The sequence below is a fragment of the Vombatus ursinus genome, unplaced genomic scaffold, assembly GCF_900497805.2.
Source record: "Vombatus ursinus unplaced genomic scaffold, bare-nosed wombat genome assembly UNPS02014798.1, whole genome shotgun sequence".
Taxonomy (NCBI): Eukaryota; Metazoa; Chordata; class Mammalia; order Diprotodontia; family Vombatidae; genus Vombatus; species Vombatus ursinus.
In genome coordinates this window covers 50,148,200-50,162,585 of record NW_020954576.1, presented here as the reverse complement: position 1 = coordinate 50,162,585, position 14,386 = coordinate 50,148,200, and the positions used below count along the sequence as shown (strand labels likewise).

At 43.7% G+C, this 14,386-nt stretch overlaps 1 protein-coding gene across 7 annotated transcripts in view; it reads left to right on the top strand.

Moving 5' to 3' along the window:
• SOX13 (SRY-box 13) overlaps window positions 1–14,386 on the top strand; it is a 93,404-nt gene that overhangs the window by 18,923 nt on the left and 60,095 nt on the right. For 4 of the 7 annotated variants that reach the window (XM_027871676.1, XM_027871680.1, XM_027871674.1 and 1 more), the window contains exon 2: window positions 5,736–5,880. The exons of 2 other annotated variants lie outside the window; for them this stretch is intronic. The gene's annotated coding sequence lies outside the window, so the exon portion shown is untranslated. The remainder of the gene's footprint in view (window positions 1–5,735; window positions 5,881–14,386) is intronic. One more of the 7 variants, XM_027871677.1, reaches the window with a different exon arrangement.

The following is a 14,386-nucleotide window of genomic DNA, read 5'->3' as shown; positions in this document are numbered from 1 at the left end:
TGTGTGTGTGTGTGTGTGTGTGTGTGTGTGTGTGTGTGTGTGTGTGTTGTATTCGTGAAGGGAGGGGGCGGGTTTATGTGACATACCCCCCCCACACACAACCCCCAGGAATTGTCCCTAGATACTGGGATATCAATCCAACCCTTCCCTCTCTGCTCACCCCCTCCCTTCCTTCCCACCCCAATCCAATCAGCCCTAGGTTCATTCCCAAGAGGAGATGGGGGAGGCGGCATCCTGTTTGTGTCTTAATTCTGCTGTTTCTCTCTAGCTTTCCCCCCATCCTACACTGGTAACCCCCCACCCCCAATTATTCTTTAATTCAGGGATACACGAGGTGAATTTTCTTGTTCTGATTTTGCAAAATAAAAGTCTAGGGAAGGGGATAGTCCCATTCCCAGCGGCTCGCCATTGTTTTCATACAAAGTGTATTCAACATATAAATACACACACCACACACGTGTCCCTGACTGGATCTGCCCAGAGGTTGGGGGATTCTCCCACTGGCTAGTCTGGCATTCTCCCTCTGTTGCTCATCTTGGGCATGGGGTAGGCATAGGAAGATGTCGTGGAGTTGTGTAGTGTGCTTGTGCTGTTGTCTATGGAGCAGAGCAGGGGAATGAGTTTTGAATTTAGGGGAGGCAGCTTTCTGGGAAGACCCTGCGCTCTACAGACCGGGTGGTTCCGGCTCCTGACCCCAAAGGAATTGGCAGCGGCTTCAGAATTCCGCCAGACCTCTTGGCAAAGGCCCCCACGACATCAGTCTAGGGAGGAAGCTGGAAGTTTTCCTGGGAAGTTTTGCTTTTTCTCCGTGAGAATTTCCGGGCAGAGTCAGGGTGACCCAGAGAGACAGAGATAGAGAGAAAAAGACACGGACACACAGAGAGAAAGAACAGACAAAGACAGACACTAAGACGAGTATTGGTGTTGTGGGGTCTCCCAGGGGCTGTAGGAAACTAGGAGAATGAAGGGGCCCTGTTGCCTGCTGGGCTGAAGGGAAAGCATTGATTTAATTGCTGCTTTGATTTTTCTGACACCCTGGGCCTCCCCTTTCTTTGTGATGTGGAGCCCATTGACCAAGCTCTGGAATTCTAAATCTGAGTCCCACTCCCTGGTCTTGGGCAAGTACCCCTTTGGGACCTCAGCTTTCCATTGGAGAAAGAGGGAGTCAGCCTCCCTTCTTTTAAACTCAGAATATTATGAAGAGGTCAGAGCTAGCGGTTCAGACTTAGTAACTGCAGGAGGGCAAAGACCCTGTCTCCTTACTGATTGTGGGCAGTCTGAAACAACATAACTTTGGGTATGAGATTAATTAGTACAAATACTGGGCTTCAAAGAAGAGAGAATAAGTATTCAGATACCAGATCCTGTGTTTAGGCTCACCTCACTACCCCCCTTCGGGTTGTTTTTTTTTTTTTTTTGGCTGGTTTTAATGAAAGGAACTTTCTACTCACTCCACCCTTCCCTCCATCCCTCTCTGGTGGGGCCCTCTTCACCCAGCCCAATCTGTCTGGTGGAAGAAAAACTCAGGACCTCTTCCCCAGTGCATAGCTTTCTTGGCATCAGGCTCCAGGATTGATGTGCTTTTGTGTCAGTGGGGTTTGGTGAATTTCCTGAGAGAGATGGAACCCCAGATGTCTTGGGCCCTGAGGAAGAGTCACTGGGGAAGGGTTAAGGCCTCTTCCTCCTGGGTGTCTGCCTCCTAGGCTGTATTTATATTGCTTACTGTTTAGGAACCTCCCACTGCTATAAATAGGGGAAAATGGAAGGAGCTTGGGGGAATGATAATAATAATAATAATAATAAATGCTATATAGTGCTTCTCTTGTGCCTGTAAGTGCCTTAGAGTTATTATCTTATTTGATCCTCGCAACCACCCTGGGAGATTGGTGCCATTATTATCTCCATTTTACTGGTAAGGAAACTGAGGCAAACAGAAGTGATTTGCCCAGGGTCACACAGCTATTGTTTGAAGCTAGATTTGAACTCAGGTCTTCCTGACTCCAGCCTCAGTGGTCTTTGTCACCTAGCTGACCCCTAAATGCCCCAGCCTGGGAGTATTTAATAGGCTTGGAGAAAAATGTTAATCTTCTCTCTTTCATCCATGCATGGCTAGAGATATTGTAGGAATTCGATGTTGAATTAAAAGCTCTGGAAATAGGTAGGTCAGACTAGCAGAGAGATGGGGGACTGCCATAGAAGAACAAGATTGACTCCGGGTCTTGCTCATCTGGAAATCAGGATCTAGTCCTGACTCTTTTGTTTATAATTGTGTGACCTTGAGCAAGTCACTTGAATACTTTAAATCTTTTTCCTAGAGATATTATTTGCATTACTACCCTTATAAAATTGTGGGGATAATGCCTTATAAATTAAAAAGAAACTTGGGTTGAAATCCCACTTGGACTTGCTGTTTTGTGAAAATTGATGTAACTTAACTCTGTGACCCTCAGTATCCTCTTCTCAAAAAATGGAGGGGGGCATGGAAATAAATAATGTCTGTGATATATTTATTTAGCTGCCTGGGATGTTATGAGGCTCAATTAAAATAATTTATTTAAAGTACATTGCAAACCTTAAAAGTGCTTTATGAATGTCAGAATCTGGAACAGAAATGTGAGTTATTATTATTATTAGGCCCTCTGAACAGTGAGAATAAACTTTTCTATTCCTTCCTAATTCCCCTCCCCAAACTGATTGCTACTTGAAAATACTTAAGAAAACCAGCAGCAGTTTTCACCAGAATTTCAATCACAATTGCCCAATCTTCTCTTTCTCAAAAAGGTGTCTCCCATTACACATTCTCCATTCCTTCTAAAATTTTTGTATTCCCAAACTCAGGTTTTTGCTGTCAAAGCAGCCTTCATTAAGCACCTACTAGATGCAGGGTACTGCATTGTCATTTTTGCCTTGGACATTGAGTTCTATAGAGAAATGAGTTGGACTAGTCACTGTCCTGTGCCAGTTGGAGAGTAGGGGCAGGGCAGAGAATAGGACAGTACATAAGCTTACACTTTAGCACATAATAAATATCCAGTAAAGTGCTATGTGTATTTAACTGAAGGGAGAGAGAACCTTTGGGGAAAGGAGATCAGGAAAAATTCCATGGAGGAATTGGCATTTAAGCCAGATGCTGAAGGATAGGCAGGATTTCAATAGGCAGAGATTTAGGGAGAGGACATTCTAGACAGGAAACAGCATTAGCAAAGATGCAGAGGTGGGAAACTAGCCAGTAGTCTTTGGCCCACTTGCCTTTCAGGTATATACTGGAATTCAGGGATGGGTGGGCATATTCCTAATTCTGTCCCTGGTATTGTGAGTGGCATAAGGCATTCCCCTCTCTCTGAGCCCCCTTCCCCCCACCATTTACATGATCCTTTTTCCCCCAATGGGGAAACTAGCCTTAATATTTCTCAAGGCAGCTAAGTGAATGAGTGAGAGATACATCAACATTCACTGGGGACCTACTATGCATCCAGTATTGTGATGGTGCATATGTGCACGCGCACGCGCACGCATGAGTGTGAGTGTATAGCAGACTGGTACAAGAGATACAAGTCTCTGACTACCCCTTACTCTGTAAGAGCTGATGTGCTGATTGAGTCCTTTGCAGGACTCAAGTTTGACATGGTGATGGACATTTGAGATGGACATTGGGAGGCTGACATGAAGTTGGCACTTACTTTGGGAGGGGAATACCAATAGAACAGGACCTTTTCCCTCCACAACCACCATCTCCTCACCCCCATTCAGGGGTGAGGCCATATGTTTGAAAAGAACTGTGCTGGAAGGGCCAGCTTCAGGAGCTGGGAGCTCAGTAAATCGTGCTTTGAATGGAGTTATTTTTGTGTTCACTGTTTGCTTAAGAGGGCCTGCTCCTGCCTGAACTCATTGCATTCACACTCTGCTGGTCCCCTTCCTGGAATCTGGCCTTCTTAACTCGGGTGATGGTCACGGTGCCTGCCAGGGGGTTGAAAATAAGGGCCCAGAGGAGACCTGCTCTGACCTCGCCCTCCTCCCCTTTAGCCCCATTGGTGAAGATCCAATGTTTAAAGAATTGAGCCTTCTCTTAAGCCAGCCACATCTTTTGTGGATGTGGGGTAGGGGAGAGGCAGTTACATTCCTGACTAGTCCCTGGGCTGAGGTCTTTGCATTGTAGCTCTCCTATGTTCCTTCTTCTCTATTACCATTCCCACCACAAACTAAACTATCCTTCTTAGGTCAAGTAGCTAACAAAATCGTTGAATGAATTATTTCTTTTTTTTAAAGTTTAATTTTTATTAATATATTTTATTTTAACATTACCTTCATTTCCCAATATATAACTTCTCTTCCCCTTCCCAGAACCATCTCTCCTAATGAAGAATAAAAAAGAAGAAAAAGTTCATCAAAACTATCTAATACGTCAACCAAGTCCATACCCATTGCCCCTTCACCTCTGCAAAGAAGGGAAAGAGATGCTCTCTGATCTGTTCTTTGGGACCTAGCTTCCTCATTATAACATTCAGCTTCAATTGTCCTTTCTACTTACGTTGTTAAATAGTCATTGGATATGTTGATTTTCTGGATATACTTACTTTATTTTTTCATCAGTTTATTTAAGTCTTTCTTTGTTTTTCTGTAGTCTCCTTATTTCTTTCTTCCAGCACAGTAACATGTTGTTACATTTGCATGTCACAACTTCCTTAGCTATTCCCCAATCCACGGACATCTACTTTGTTTCTAATTCTTTGCTACTTTGAAAAGTGCTGCTATAAATATTTTGATGAGACTTTTCCATTTGTCATTGACTTCCTTGGGGGATGTGCCTGGCACTGGGAACTCTGGGTCAAAAGATTTGGACGTTTTAGTCACCTTCTTAGCATATTTCCAAATTGCTTTCCAGAATGGTTGGACCAATTCGCCACTCTACCAACAGCGCGTTAGTATGCCAAACAGATTGCTTCGGTTGGATAATAGGGGTTGGCAAATGGGCTCTGAAGCACTACTTGGCTGCTCTGGATTGAATGGGTATCCTTAGTTGGAAGTCAGAGTTCATAAAAATCATAAGATATTAAAGCCCAAAGGGATCTTAGAGGTGATCTAATCTAACACTCTTATTTTTATAGAAGATGAAATTGAGTCCTAGAGAAGTCAGGTGACTGGCCTGAGATCAAATCTAGAAAGAATAGCAGACAAGATTTGAACCTGGGCCTTTTGACTTCAAATCCAAGGTTCCTTCCATTGTAACACACTGTTATTATTTTGTGAAATATTGTATATTAACTATATAAAATATTGTATATGAAATTCTCTGTCTTTAATAAGATTTTTACCCTGGTTGTGGTATCCTGGTGGTGAGGTACTTCCTTTCCAGGGTCAGAGGCATCCTTCCTTCTCCCTGCCTCCTGACCCTCATCCCGATATTAGGTAAAGGATTTTCTCAAAGCATCTGTTCTCTTTAATACCAGCCCTGCCTAGTTTGGCTAACCTTTGCTTAACACCTATATTAATGACCTCCCCCCTCCCCTTCTGGACTTTCCACCCATAGGGTGAATAGGACCGAGCTCTCCTCAAGTTCAGAAAGTCTCCTACACCCACTAACTTCCTTTTTCTTCTCTGAGGTCTCTCTGCCCAATTCCCAGGAATGTGTAGGGTAGAGTCCTAAACAGTCTCTGTTCTGCCGTTGGTTGGTTTAGAGAGAGTCTGGCAAAGAATATAGAGAGAAGGCAACAGCTGTAACTCTTCTCTCTTCCCAGATTCTTCCTCTTAGAAGAGAAAGCACGAGCCAAGGGGAGTAAGATTAAGAGGAAGTCACCAGGGAGAGACACTGCCTCCTCTCTGTGGGTAAACTCATGGGCTTGGATAACGCGTGGTCTTTCTTGCTGTGCCATACCATTCAGAGTAAGTCACCTCACCTTTCAAATGTTTTTCCAAAGGCTGAATCATTTGTGGGAGGGACAAAGGTGGTACAAAACAGGGTGAGAAGGGAGACTGAGGCACTGAATGGTGAGCTGACACGCTCCAAAGTCAGGGTCAAGACTTAACCCCATGAAGTCAGGTTGGGGATGAGGAAAGGGAGGAAAGGAGAAAGAAGTAGAGGGCAGAATCTCCAGCTGCTTCCCTTCTTCCCAAACAATATTCTTTCTCTTCCACCCTATCATTCCCTTAGCTCCCCTGGGACATTTGACACCCTCAATTAAATCTGAAATTCCGTTCCCTTGACACCTGTGTTCAGATTTTTCTGCTCAATGGCCTTAGAGTTTAAATGGCCTTCTGCAGTATGTGTGGGATGGGCATTAATGTCCAGCCACCACACGCTGCCCCCCCCAAAAAAACCATTGTTCTGCTGTGTCTGCTGGGGACATGTGCACAGCTTAGGTTTCAGTGACAGCCCTGGAGAGGGAAGGAAAGGAAAGAGGAAGTGTCAGTAAGGGGGAAGGGACGGGGCTAGACGGCCCCGTCAGTCCCTTTACCATTATTGGTTTGTAATCTCCGCCATACTTCTGGCTGCTCTTGGGACATTGGGGGCAGAGTTTGCAGTGTTCTTTCCTCTGGGCTGGACCAAACCCCAACCCCCACCCCCAATTGCTGTGCTTAGAATGGAATGTGCTGTATGTGGAACGGGATGGAATGAGAAATCAAACACTGTCCTGTCCTATTCCCCAACCAGTTCAATAAGAAAACCACTGCCTCCAGGGCCCCCCACCCCCACCAAAAAAAAAAAAAAAAAAAAAAACCCAGGTTACCTGCCTTTTGGGAGACAAAAGCAAAGAAGGTGCCTCTCAGCATCACCAGGGTTGAGGTAGGCAGTAAGACTCATCACAGAGAAGGGGCGGAAGGTAAACAAGTTTTAGGTACCCTCACTCAGTAGCTGAGGAATACCTCGTTTAGGTAACTCTTTTAAACTTTCAAAGGAGGTCAGTATAATTAAATATAAATGTGTGTTTTATGATGATTTTTGATTTTACATTACAATCATTTCCCACTCCCTTACTTCAGGTTGAACCCTCCCCGCACTTTATGACAAAGAAAAACAAAGCAAAAATCTGATATATAGATGCCTGAAAACATGTACAATATTCTTTTCTAGTAGCCTTCCCCATCTTTGCCAGGAGGGAGGAGGTAGATTTCATTATCTCCTCCCATTGGACCATGATTGCTTTTTCTATTGCTTAGAGTTCAACTTCCTTTTGGTTATCTTTTCATTTGGATTGTTGTAACCATTTATCATACTCTCTTGCTCTGGCTTATTTTACTCTGTATCAGTTTATAAAAATCTTACCATCTTTCTCTGGATTTGGTATTTCTTAGTGCACAATAATAATTGTTACTTTCATATACCATTTTCCAGCCATTCTCCAATTGATGGTCACTCCTTTTGTTTTCAAGTAGTTTCTGGTTTTGACTTCTTTGTGGACTTAGGTATGCCCAGTAGTAAGAATATCAGTGTAATTTCATTGATTGGTTAGGAAGTGGAGTTGGGAGGGTAGGGTGAGGTTGTGATGGAGGGATTTTTATAGCAGATGACATATTCCCACTTCTTTCCTGGTCATTTTGGGGCTTAGAACCAGAAGGGTGGGGGTCTGGTGCCCTTTTATTCAGTCAGAGATTTATTCATCTTTTTAAAAAGACATTTTAGAAAATTCAATTTGATTGATATATTTTGTTTTAATATCACCTGCATTTCCCCACTGTTATTTCTTGCCCTACTCCCTCTCTGTATTACAATAGAAGAAAAAAGAGGTGAAAAAAGAGAAAATTTCAATGAAACTGATACATCAGGGGGGAGCTAGGTGACACAGTGAATAGAATGTTGGCCTTGAAGTCAGGAAGACCTGAGTTCAAATCCAGCCTCAGACACTTACTGTGTGACCCTGGCAAGTCACTTAACCCTCAGTTTCCTCCTCTGTAAAATGAAACGGAAATGGCAAACAACTCCAGTTTCTTTGCCAAGAAAACCTCAAATGGGGTCACAAAGAGTCCAACACAACTAATCAACAACAACAAAAAAACCACCCCAATGTATCAACTGAGTTATCTAATGTCCCCCATAGCCTCTAAGTATAGCCTCTGTTAAAAAAATTTTTTTTTAAATGGAGGAGGGGAGAGAAAGAGGTTCCTTTTCTTATTTCTTCATTGGGGTCAAGCTTGGCCATTATAATTTTGCACATTCAGTTTTGATTGTTTTATTGTTGTTGTTGTTTCTATTTGCATTGTTTTAGTCATTGTATGTTTCTGCTTCCTTCTCTTTGGATCAATTAATGTTAAGTCTTACCTTGCTTCTCTGAATTCATTGTCTTCACTGTTTCTTTCAGCACATTAATATTCCATAACATTCATGTACCACGAATGTCCGGTATTCCTTTGTCCTTTCCTTCCTTTCTCCATCCCCATTCTGACTTCATGGGGTTGAGTCTTGATCCTCTCCTTTCTGGTAGTCAGTCAGCTAACCATCCGGTGCCTCAATTTCCCTTCTTGCCCTTTCTGTCCCACCTCCCTCCCTCCCACAAATGACTCAGTCTTTGGAAGAATTCATTATTATTGGTGATGCTCTTCTATTCTGGGTCCCTAACATTAAATCAAGGGCATGGACCAAGAGAGAAGGAAGTGCTTTCCCTCAAGGAGCTCCTGAAGAACTCTCTGTCACAGATTCCTGCTGTCGCTTTCTACCCCACTGATAAAGTGGATAAAAAAATTGATGCAGCTTAGCTTTGGCTCTAGAGGTATATGTACGTGTGTGTGTGTGTGTGTGTGTGTGTGTGTGTGTGTGTGTGTGTGTGTATGGGGAGGGGAGGATCATAGCGTTGGAGCTGGAAGGAACTTTGAGGTCCTCTAATTCAACCCTCTCATTTTACAAATAAGAAAACTGAGGCCAAATAGTAAAAGTAGGATTTGAATTCCCATCCTCTGACTCCAAATTTATTGGTTTTTACTATATCTAAAGTGCTAAAGAGTGGTTGAAAGGAAGTTATAGAGATTTTTACAGACAGGTGGTATGAGTTGTGGGAAATGTTAATAGGATAATTTTTTTTATCTTGAATCTATTTATTTATTTATTTTTAGTTTTCAGCATTCACTTTTATAAGATTTTGAGTTCTAAATTTTTCTTCCTTCCTCCCCTCCCCCCCCAAACAGTGTGCAATCTGATATAGGCCATCCATGTACAATCATATTAAACATATTTCCCCATTAGTCATGTTGTAAAAGAAGGATCAGAACATAAGGGAAAAACCATAAGAAAGAAAGAACAAAAAAAAGAGAGAAAATAGTATGCTTCGATGTGTATTTAGACTCCATCATTCTTTCTCTGGATGTGGATAGCATTTTCCATCATGAGTCCCTTGGATTTGTCTTGGATCATTGTATTGCTGAGAAGAGCTAAGTCTATCACAGCTGGTCATCACACAATGTTGCTGTTACTGTGTGTGACATTCTCCTGGTTTAATGGGAGTATTTATGAAAAGACTTATTGAGGAAAAGCTGAATCAAAGGCTAAAGATGACTTGAGTTCCCCTTTCCTTTTGTTTTTTCTTTCTTCTTTTTTGTTTTTAATTGGGACATGGTCTGTACCTACAGACCATGGGTTTGCCTTGAAAAGAACTATATATCCTTCTGGGGAAAGAAACAAAGAACAATTCTCTACACTCTGCAGATGGCGACACATAAGGCCAGAGAGAGAAAGCTATTTGTCCAATGTCACCTACCCAATCCAGAGTACAGGTCTTTTGACTCCAAGCCCAGACCTCTTTCTCAGAGTTTAGATGTCAATCTATTATTTAGTTGAAGGCCACTAATGTTGGTTAAGGAACAGCTAGCTAGGTGGCACAGTGGATAGAGCACTGGCCCTGGAGTCAGGAAGACCTAAGTTCAAATCCAACCTCAGATACTTGTAACCATGTGACTCTGGGCAAGTCACTTAACCATGTTTGCCTCAGTTTCTTCATCAATGAATTGGAGAAGGAAATAGCAAACCACCCAGTATCTTTGCCAAGAAAACCCCAGATGGAGTCACAAAGAGATGGGACATGACTAAAAAATAACTCAACTACAAAAGTATCTGCCAAACAACCTCGGCCCTAAGAGGGACATTGGGCCCAAGAGAAGAGAAAATGTAAGAAGGGGAAAGGAGGTCATGGGGTGGAGATGGGGGGTTGCCCTTATGTGCAATTTCTCTCGTCCCCTTGTTCTTGATACTCAGGATATTTTAGGGTTTTTAATTCCAATATCATGGTGGGTGGCATTCAGGATATGTGGAAGCAGGATGAATGCCAACCACCCTTGGGGTAGCTAGGTGGTACAGTAGCTAGAGTACTGAGACTGGAGTCAGGAAGATCAGTGTTCATATACGACCTCAGACTTACCAGCTGTTTGACTGTGAGCAAGTCACTTAACCTCTGTTTGCCTCAGTTTCCTCTTCTATAAAATGGGATTAATAATAGCATCCAACCTCCCAGGGTTGTTGTGAGGATCAAATGAGATAGTTAATAACTGTAATGCTTAGTATAGTGCTTAGAACACAGTAAGTGGTATATAAATGTTAAATTTATTATTATTATTATTGCAATTCTTATGAATGCTAACCTGCTTAGTACCTCCATCCTCCTCTGCCTCATTTTTTCCCCATCTGCTTAAGGAGCCCTTGGAATATCTCTTCAGGAATATCTCTTGAATAGGTGAAGGGGAAGGGCTGGAGAGGTAATGAAAGGGTTAAAGGCAGGGGCTACTAAGGCCTGCTGGGTTAGCTTGACTGAGGGCTGGGAGTCTGCCCTGGAATGTAGCTGGGGAGGAGTGGGGGGAGGGAGGCCACTCCCTGGAGAGCCTCTCCTCTTATCTTTTGTTTGGAACAATAGCTCTCCTGGCTTATTGTCTTTAACCTTCTTACCTCTGTTTTGAGCTGGGGAAGGAAGGGGAAGAATGAAGAAATGGAGGGAGAGGCCTACTAGTCTTCACCCTGAGGGCACCCACTCCAGGGAACCTCTTTGGAGGATATCTTTTAGAAGGGTGGGGGAGGGAGGGGGAACTCCAACCAGAGGGGCCTGGAGTTGAGTCTGGGCTAGGTGAATATATGGTGGGGGTTGGGAGAAAGAGAGGGGAGCCTGAGGGGTGGGGGTTGGGAGAGACTATCCCTTATAAGAATGGGATGGGAGAGCCTGGAGGAGGAAGAATTGCACCTGTGACCATTGTAAACCCCTGCCTCCCCCCTTTTCCCAGTCCCTCCTCTGCTGCCAGGCTCCTTTTCTGTGAAGAACCATTATTGATTCTCTTTCTGGAGGTGCCCCGTCCTGGGGGGAGAGGAGCCCGTTGCAGGGAAGGTGGAAACTATCCACCGTGTGGTAAACAGGAGAAACACGAGAGATGAGTTTCATTCATTTTTGCCTGGACCTCCAAGCCCACACTTGGGAGCGATAATAGCTGATGTGTATCTGGTGCTTTTGGGTTACAAAATGCACTTGCATTATCTCATTTGGTCCTCATGACTGTCATGTAGATTGAATGTTGGACAAATGGAAACAGGTTTAGAAAAGACTTAACCAGTGCTGCCCGGTTGACCCTCAAGCCCACCTTCTGAGTCTACAGTGAACCTTCCTCTGGACGCCCCCTCCTGCTATCACTACTTTTCCCAACCTGCACACACAGCAGGCCTTAAAACTAGAAAGGATGTTAGAGCTCTTCCAGGCCAAATGCCTCATTTTGCAGGTAAGGAAACTGAGGCCTCAAGTGGTTAAATGATCTCCATCTAGGGCAAAGGAGGGGAACCTTCAGCCTCAAGGCCACAAGTGGCCCTCTAGGTCCTCAAGTGCCCGCCTTTTGACCAAATCCAAACGTCACAGAAAGGAGGTCGCAGCTTCCCCACTCCTGACTAGGGCTTTCCTAGGAACTTAGGTGGCATAGCGGATAGGTAGGGCTCTGGGTCAGGAATCAGGAAGACTGAGTTCAAATTTTGCCTCAGACACTTACTAGTTCTTGTCTTCCTCAGTTCCTCTCAACTGTAAAATGAGATATTAGCACCTACCTCCTAGGGTTTTTGTGAGATCAAATGAGATAATATTTATAAAGCACTCGGCAAACAGTAGGTGCTTAATAAATGCCCTTCAGTGAGTCCGAAGGGAAGGTGTACATGTTGCTAGGGTAAGGAGTTCTTTTCTGTCCCATTCTAGGTAGGCAGTAGGAAAAGTCCTATGGTCCCCAGGTCAGGTTTCCTCACCTCCTACTCTACCACCCTACCCCATGCTCCTTGGTGTCTTATCACCTACCTACTGGCTCCCAAATTTATAGACTGTTAGGCTCTTAAGAACACCCTCATTTCATTTTATTTTTTATCCGAACCGTGATTCCATCATAGTCGCAATCCTAAACTCTAGATGGGAAACTATATCAGTGGGGAGCATCACTTTCCCAGCAGTCTTAGAGAACTGAAGAAGCCTCGAGAGGTGAAATTGACTGTCCCAGGATCAACCAGCCAGCCCATAGGAGACTTGAGGTCAGGCCTTCCTGACTCCAAGGCCAGGTGTGCATTCAACTAGGACAGGCTTGCTTCTCTAAATCCCTCCCTCTACAGACCAGGAGGAGACAAGAAGGGAACTTATTTGCCTAAAGTCACCCAAGTGTTTAGCCATCCAGCTGAGATTTGAACTCAGATCTCCAGACTAGTAGTCTCTAATAAACAGCAGCCTTCCTCAAATAAAGACCTTTGGTTGGAGGTGGCTGGACCTCCTGGTGCTGGAGGGCAGAGGTCTGGTGGGCTTAAAGTGAGGATTCAGAAATCTTTACCCAGGGCTGGCCTAGGGCAAAATTGTGGAGGAGACTATGAGCCACCCTCACTCACACTAACTATTCCTTCTTCCCAGGGGTGAGCTGAAGTGAGCAGAGATTCAATTATTAAAATTTCAGGGTGAGCATTTATACCTCAGAAATGAGTAGATGCTAAAAATCTGGGCTTGACTTACGTTTTTGTTGATTACCAAGACTTAAGAAAGTGATGGAGAGATGTGCCCCCACCAGCCTCCCCCAGCCCCCATTTCCTGGAGTATTATCACCTCTTCCTGGTGCCCAGAGGACCCACCCTTCTAGTCAGTTAGTCAATAATCAATAAACATTTGTTTGGGGCCTACTTTTTCTGGTTCAGGGCTAAACCCTTCCACACAATCTTTACCTTTTTCGTTTGGAGTGAAATTTGTCACTTTTCCTCCTGTTTGGATCTCTAATTAAAGGGGGGCAGGGGTTATAGTTTAATGATAGCATTCACCTATTATTTGCATTTTAAAGAAGCCTTCTAGACAAGGATCTTTAACCCAAGAGATTAACTCTTTGGGAAGAAGTTCTTATCACTTGGTAGATTAGTCTGATAGAGGATATATATACTTGGGGCCCAAGGGAGGAAGTCTACTGTTGCCCGTAAAATCACAGCCTGGAGGGTATGGTGAATTGAAAAGAGGCTTGATTTGAAGTCAAAAGACCCGGGTGGGAATCCTGAGGCTGATATTAGCTGTGTGGTCTTGGGCAAATGAGTACATTTTTCTAGGCCTCAGTTTCCTCAGTTGTCAAATGAGAAGATGAGACTGGATGATTCCTGAAGTATCTTCCAGATCTAACAAGAATTCATAATGCTTTCCGTGGTGATATTGACCATTTTCCCCCTACCCACCCTGTAAGCCTCCCCCACCTATAGCCACCACTGAAGCTTGTTTCTGAAGACTCCTGTATAATCAAGATCATGTCCCTCATACTGAGATAGGAATTTCCTTTGGGACTCCTCTCTCCTAGAGACTTTTGGGTTGAGCCAAGTGTGTCAAAGTCAGAGGAGAGTAATGAAAGGATAGGGTATCTAGATGGGAAGGAGTTTCAGGCTTGGATACCCCAAAGAACTTGGGCATGTGTGTGTGGCTGGGTATGTCAGAGAATCTTATGTTTTATTATATGTTAGCATGTTCCTGGCTGTCCATACCAGCATCATGGTATAGTGGGAAGAGTGTTGTATTTGGAGTAAGGGAGAAATGTAGGTTCGAATCTTATCACTCGCTACTCGTATTTTCTGGGCAAACCACTCAAATGGTTTGAGCTTCAGTTTCTTCAACTGTAAAATGGGGCTAATGATACCTTTGTAGTATCTACCTTTCAGGGTTGCTGTAAGGTTCAAATAAGATGATGTTTCTAAGCTTCCCAGTGTTCTATAAATGTCAGCTAATATTGCTATGTAGAGAGGTTTCCTAGCCTAACGGAAAGAGCACAGGCAAGAGACCTCTGCATTCCAATCCAAGCTGACCCTTTATAGGCATATGACTCGGAGCAAGTAACAATTTCTACAAGCCTCAGTTTTCTCTTCAGTAAAATGGGAATGATAATACTTGTATTACCTGCCTCACCAGCTTGTGGACAAAGTGTTTTGCAACCCTTTTATTATTCCTCT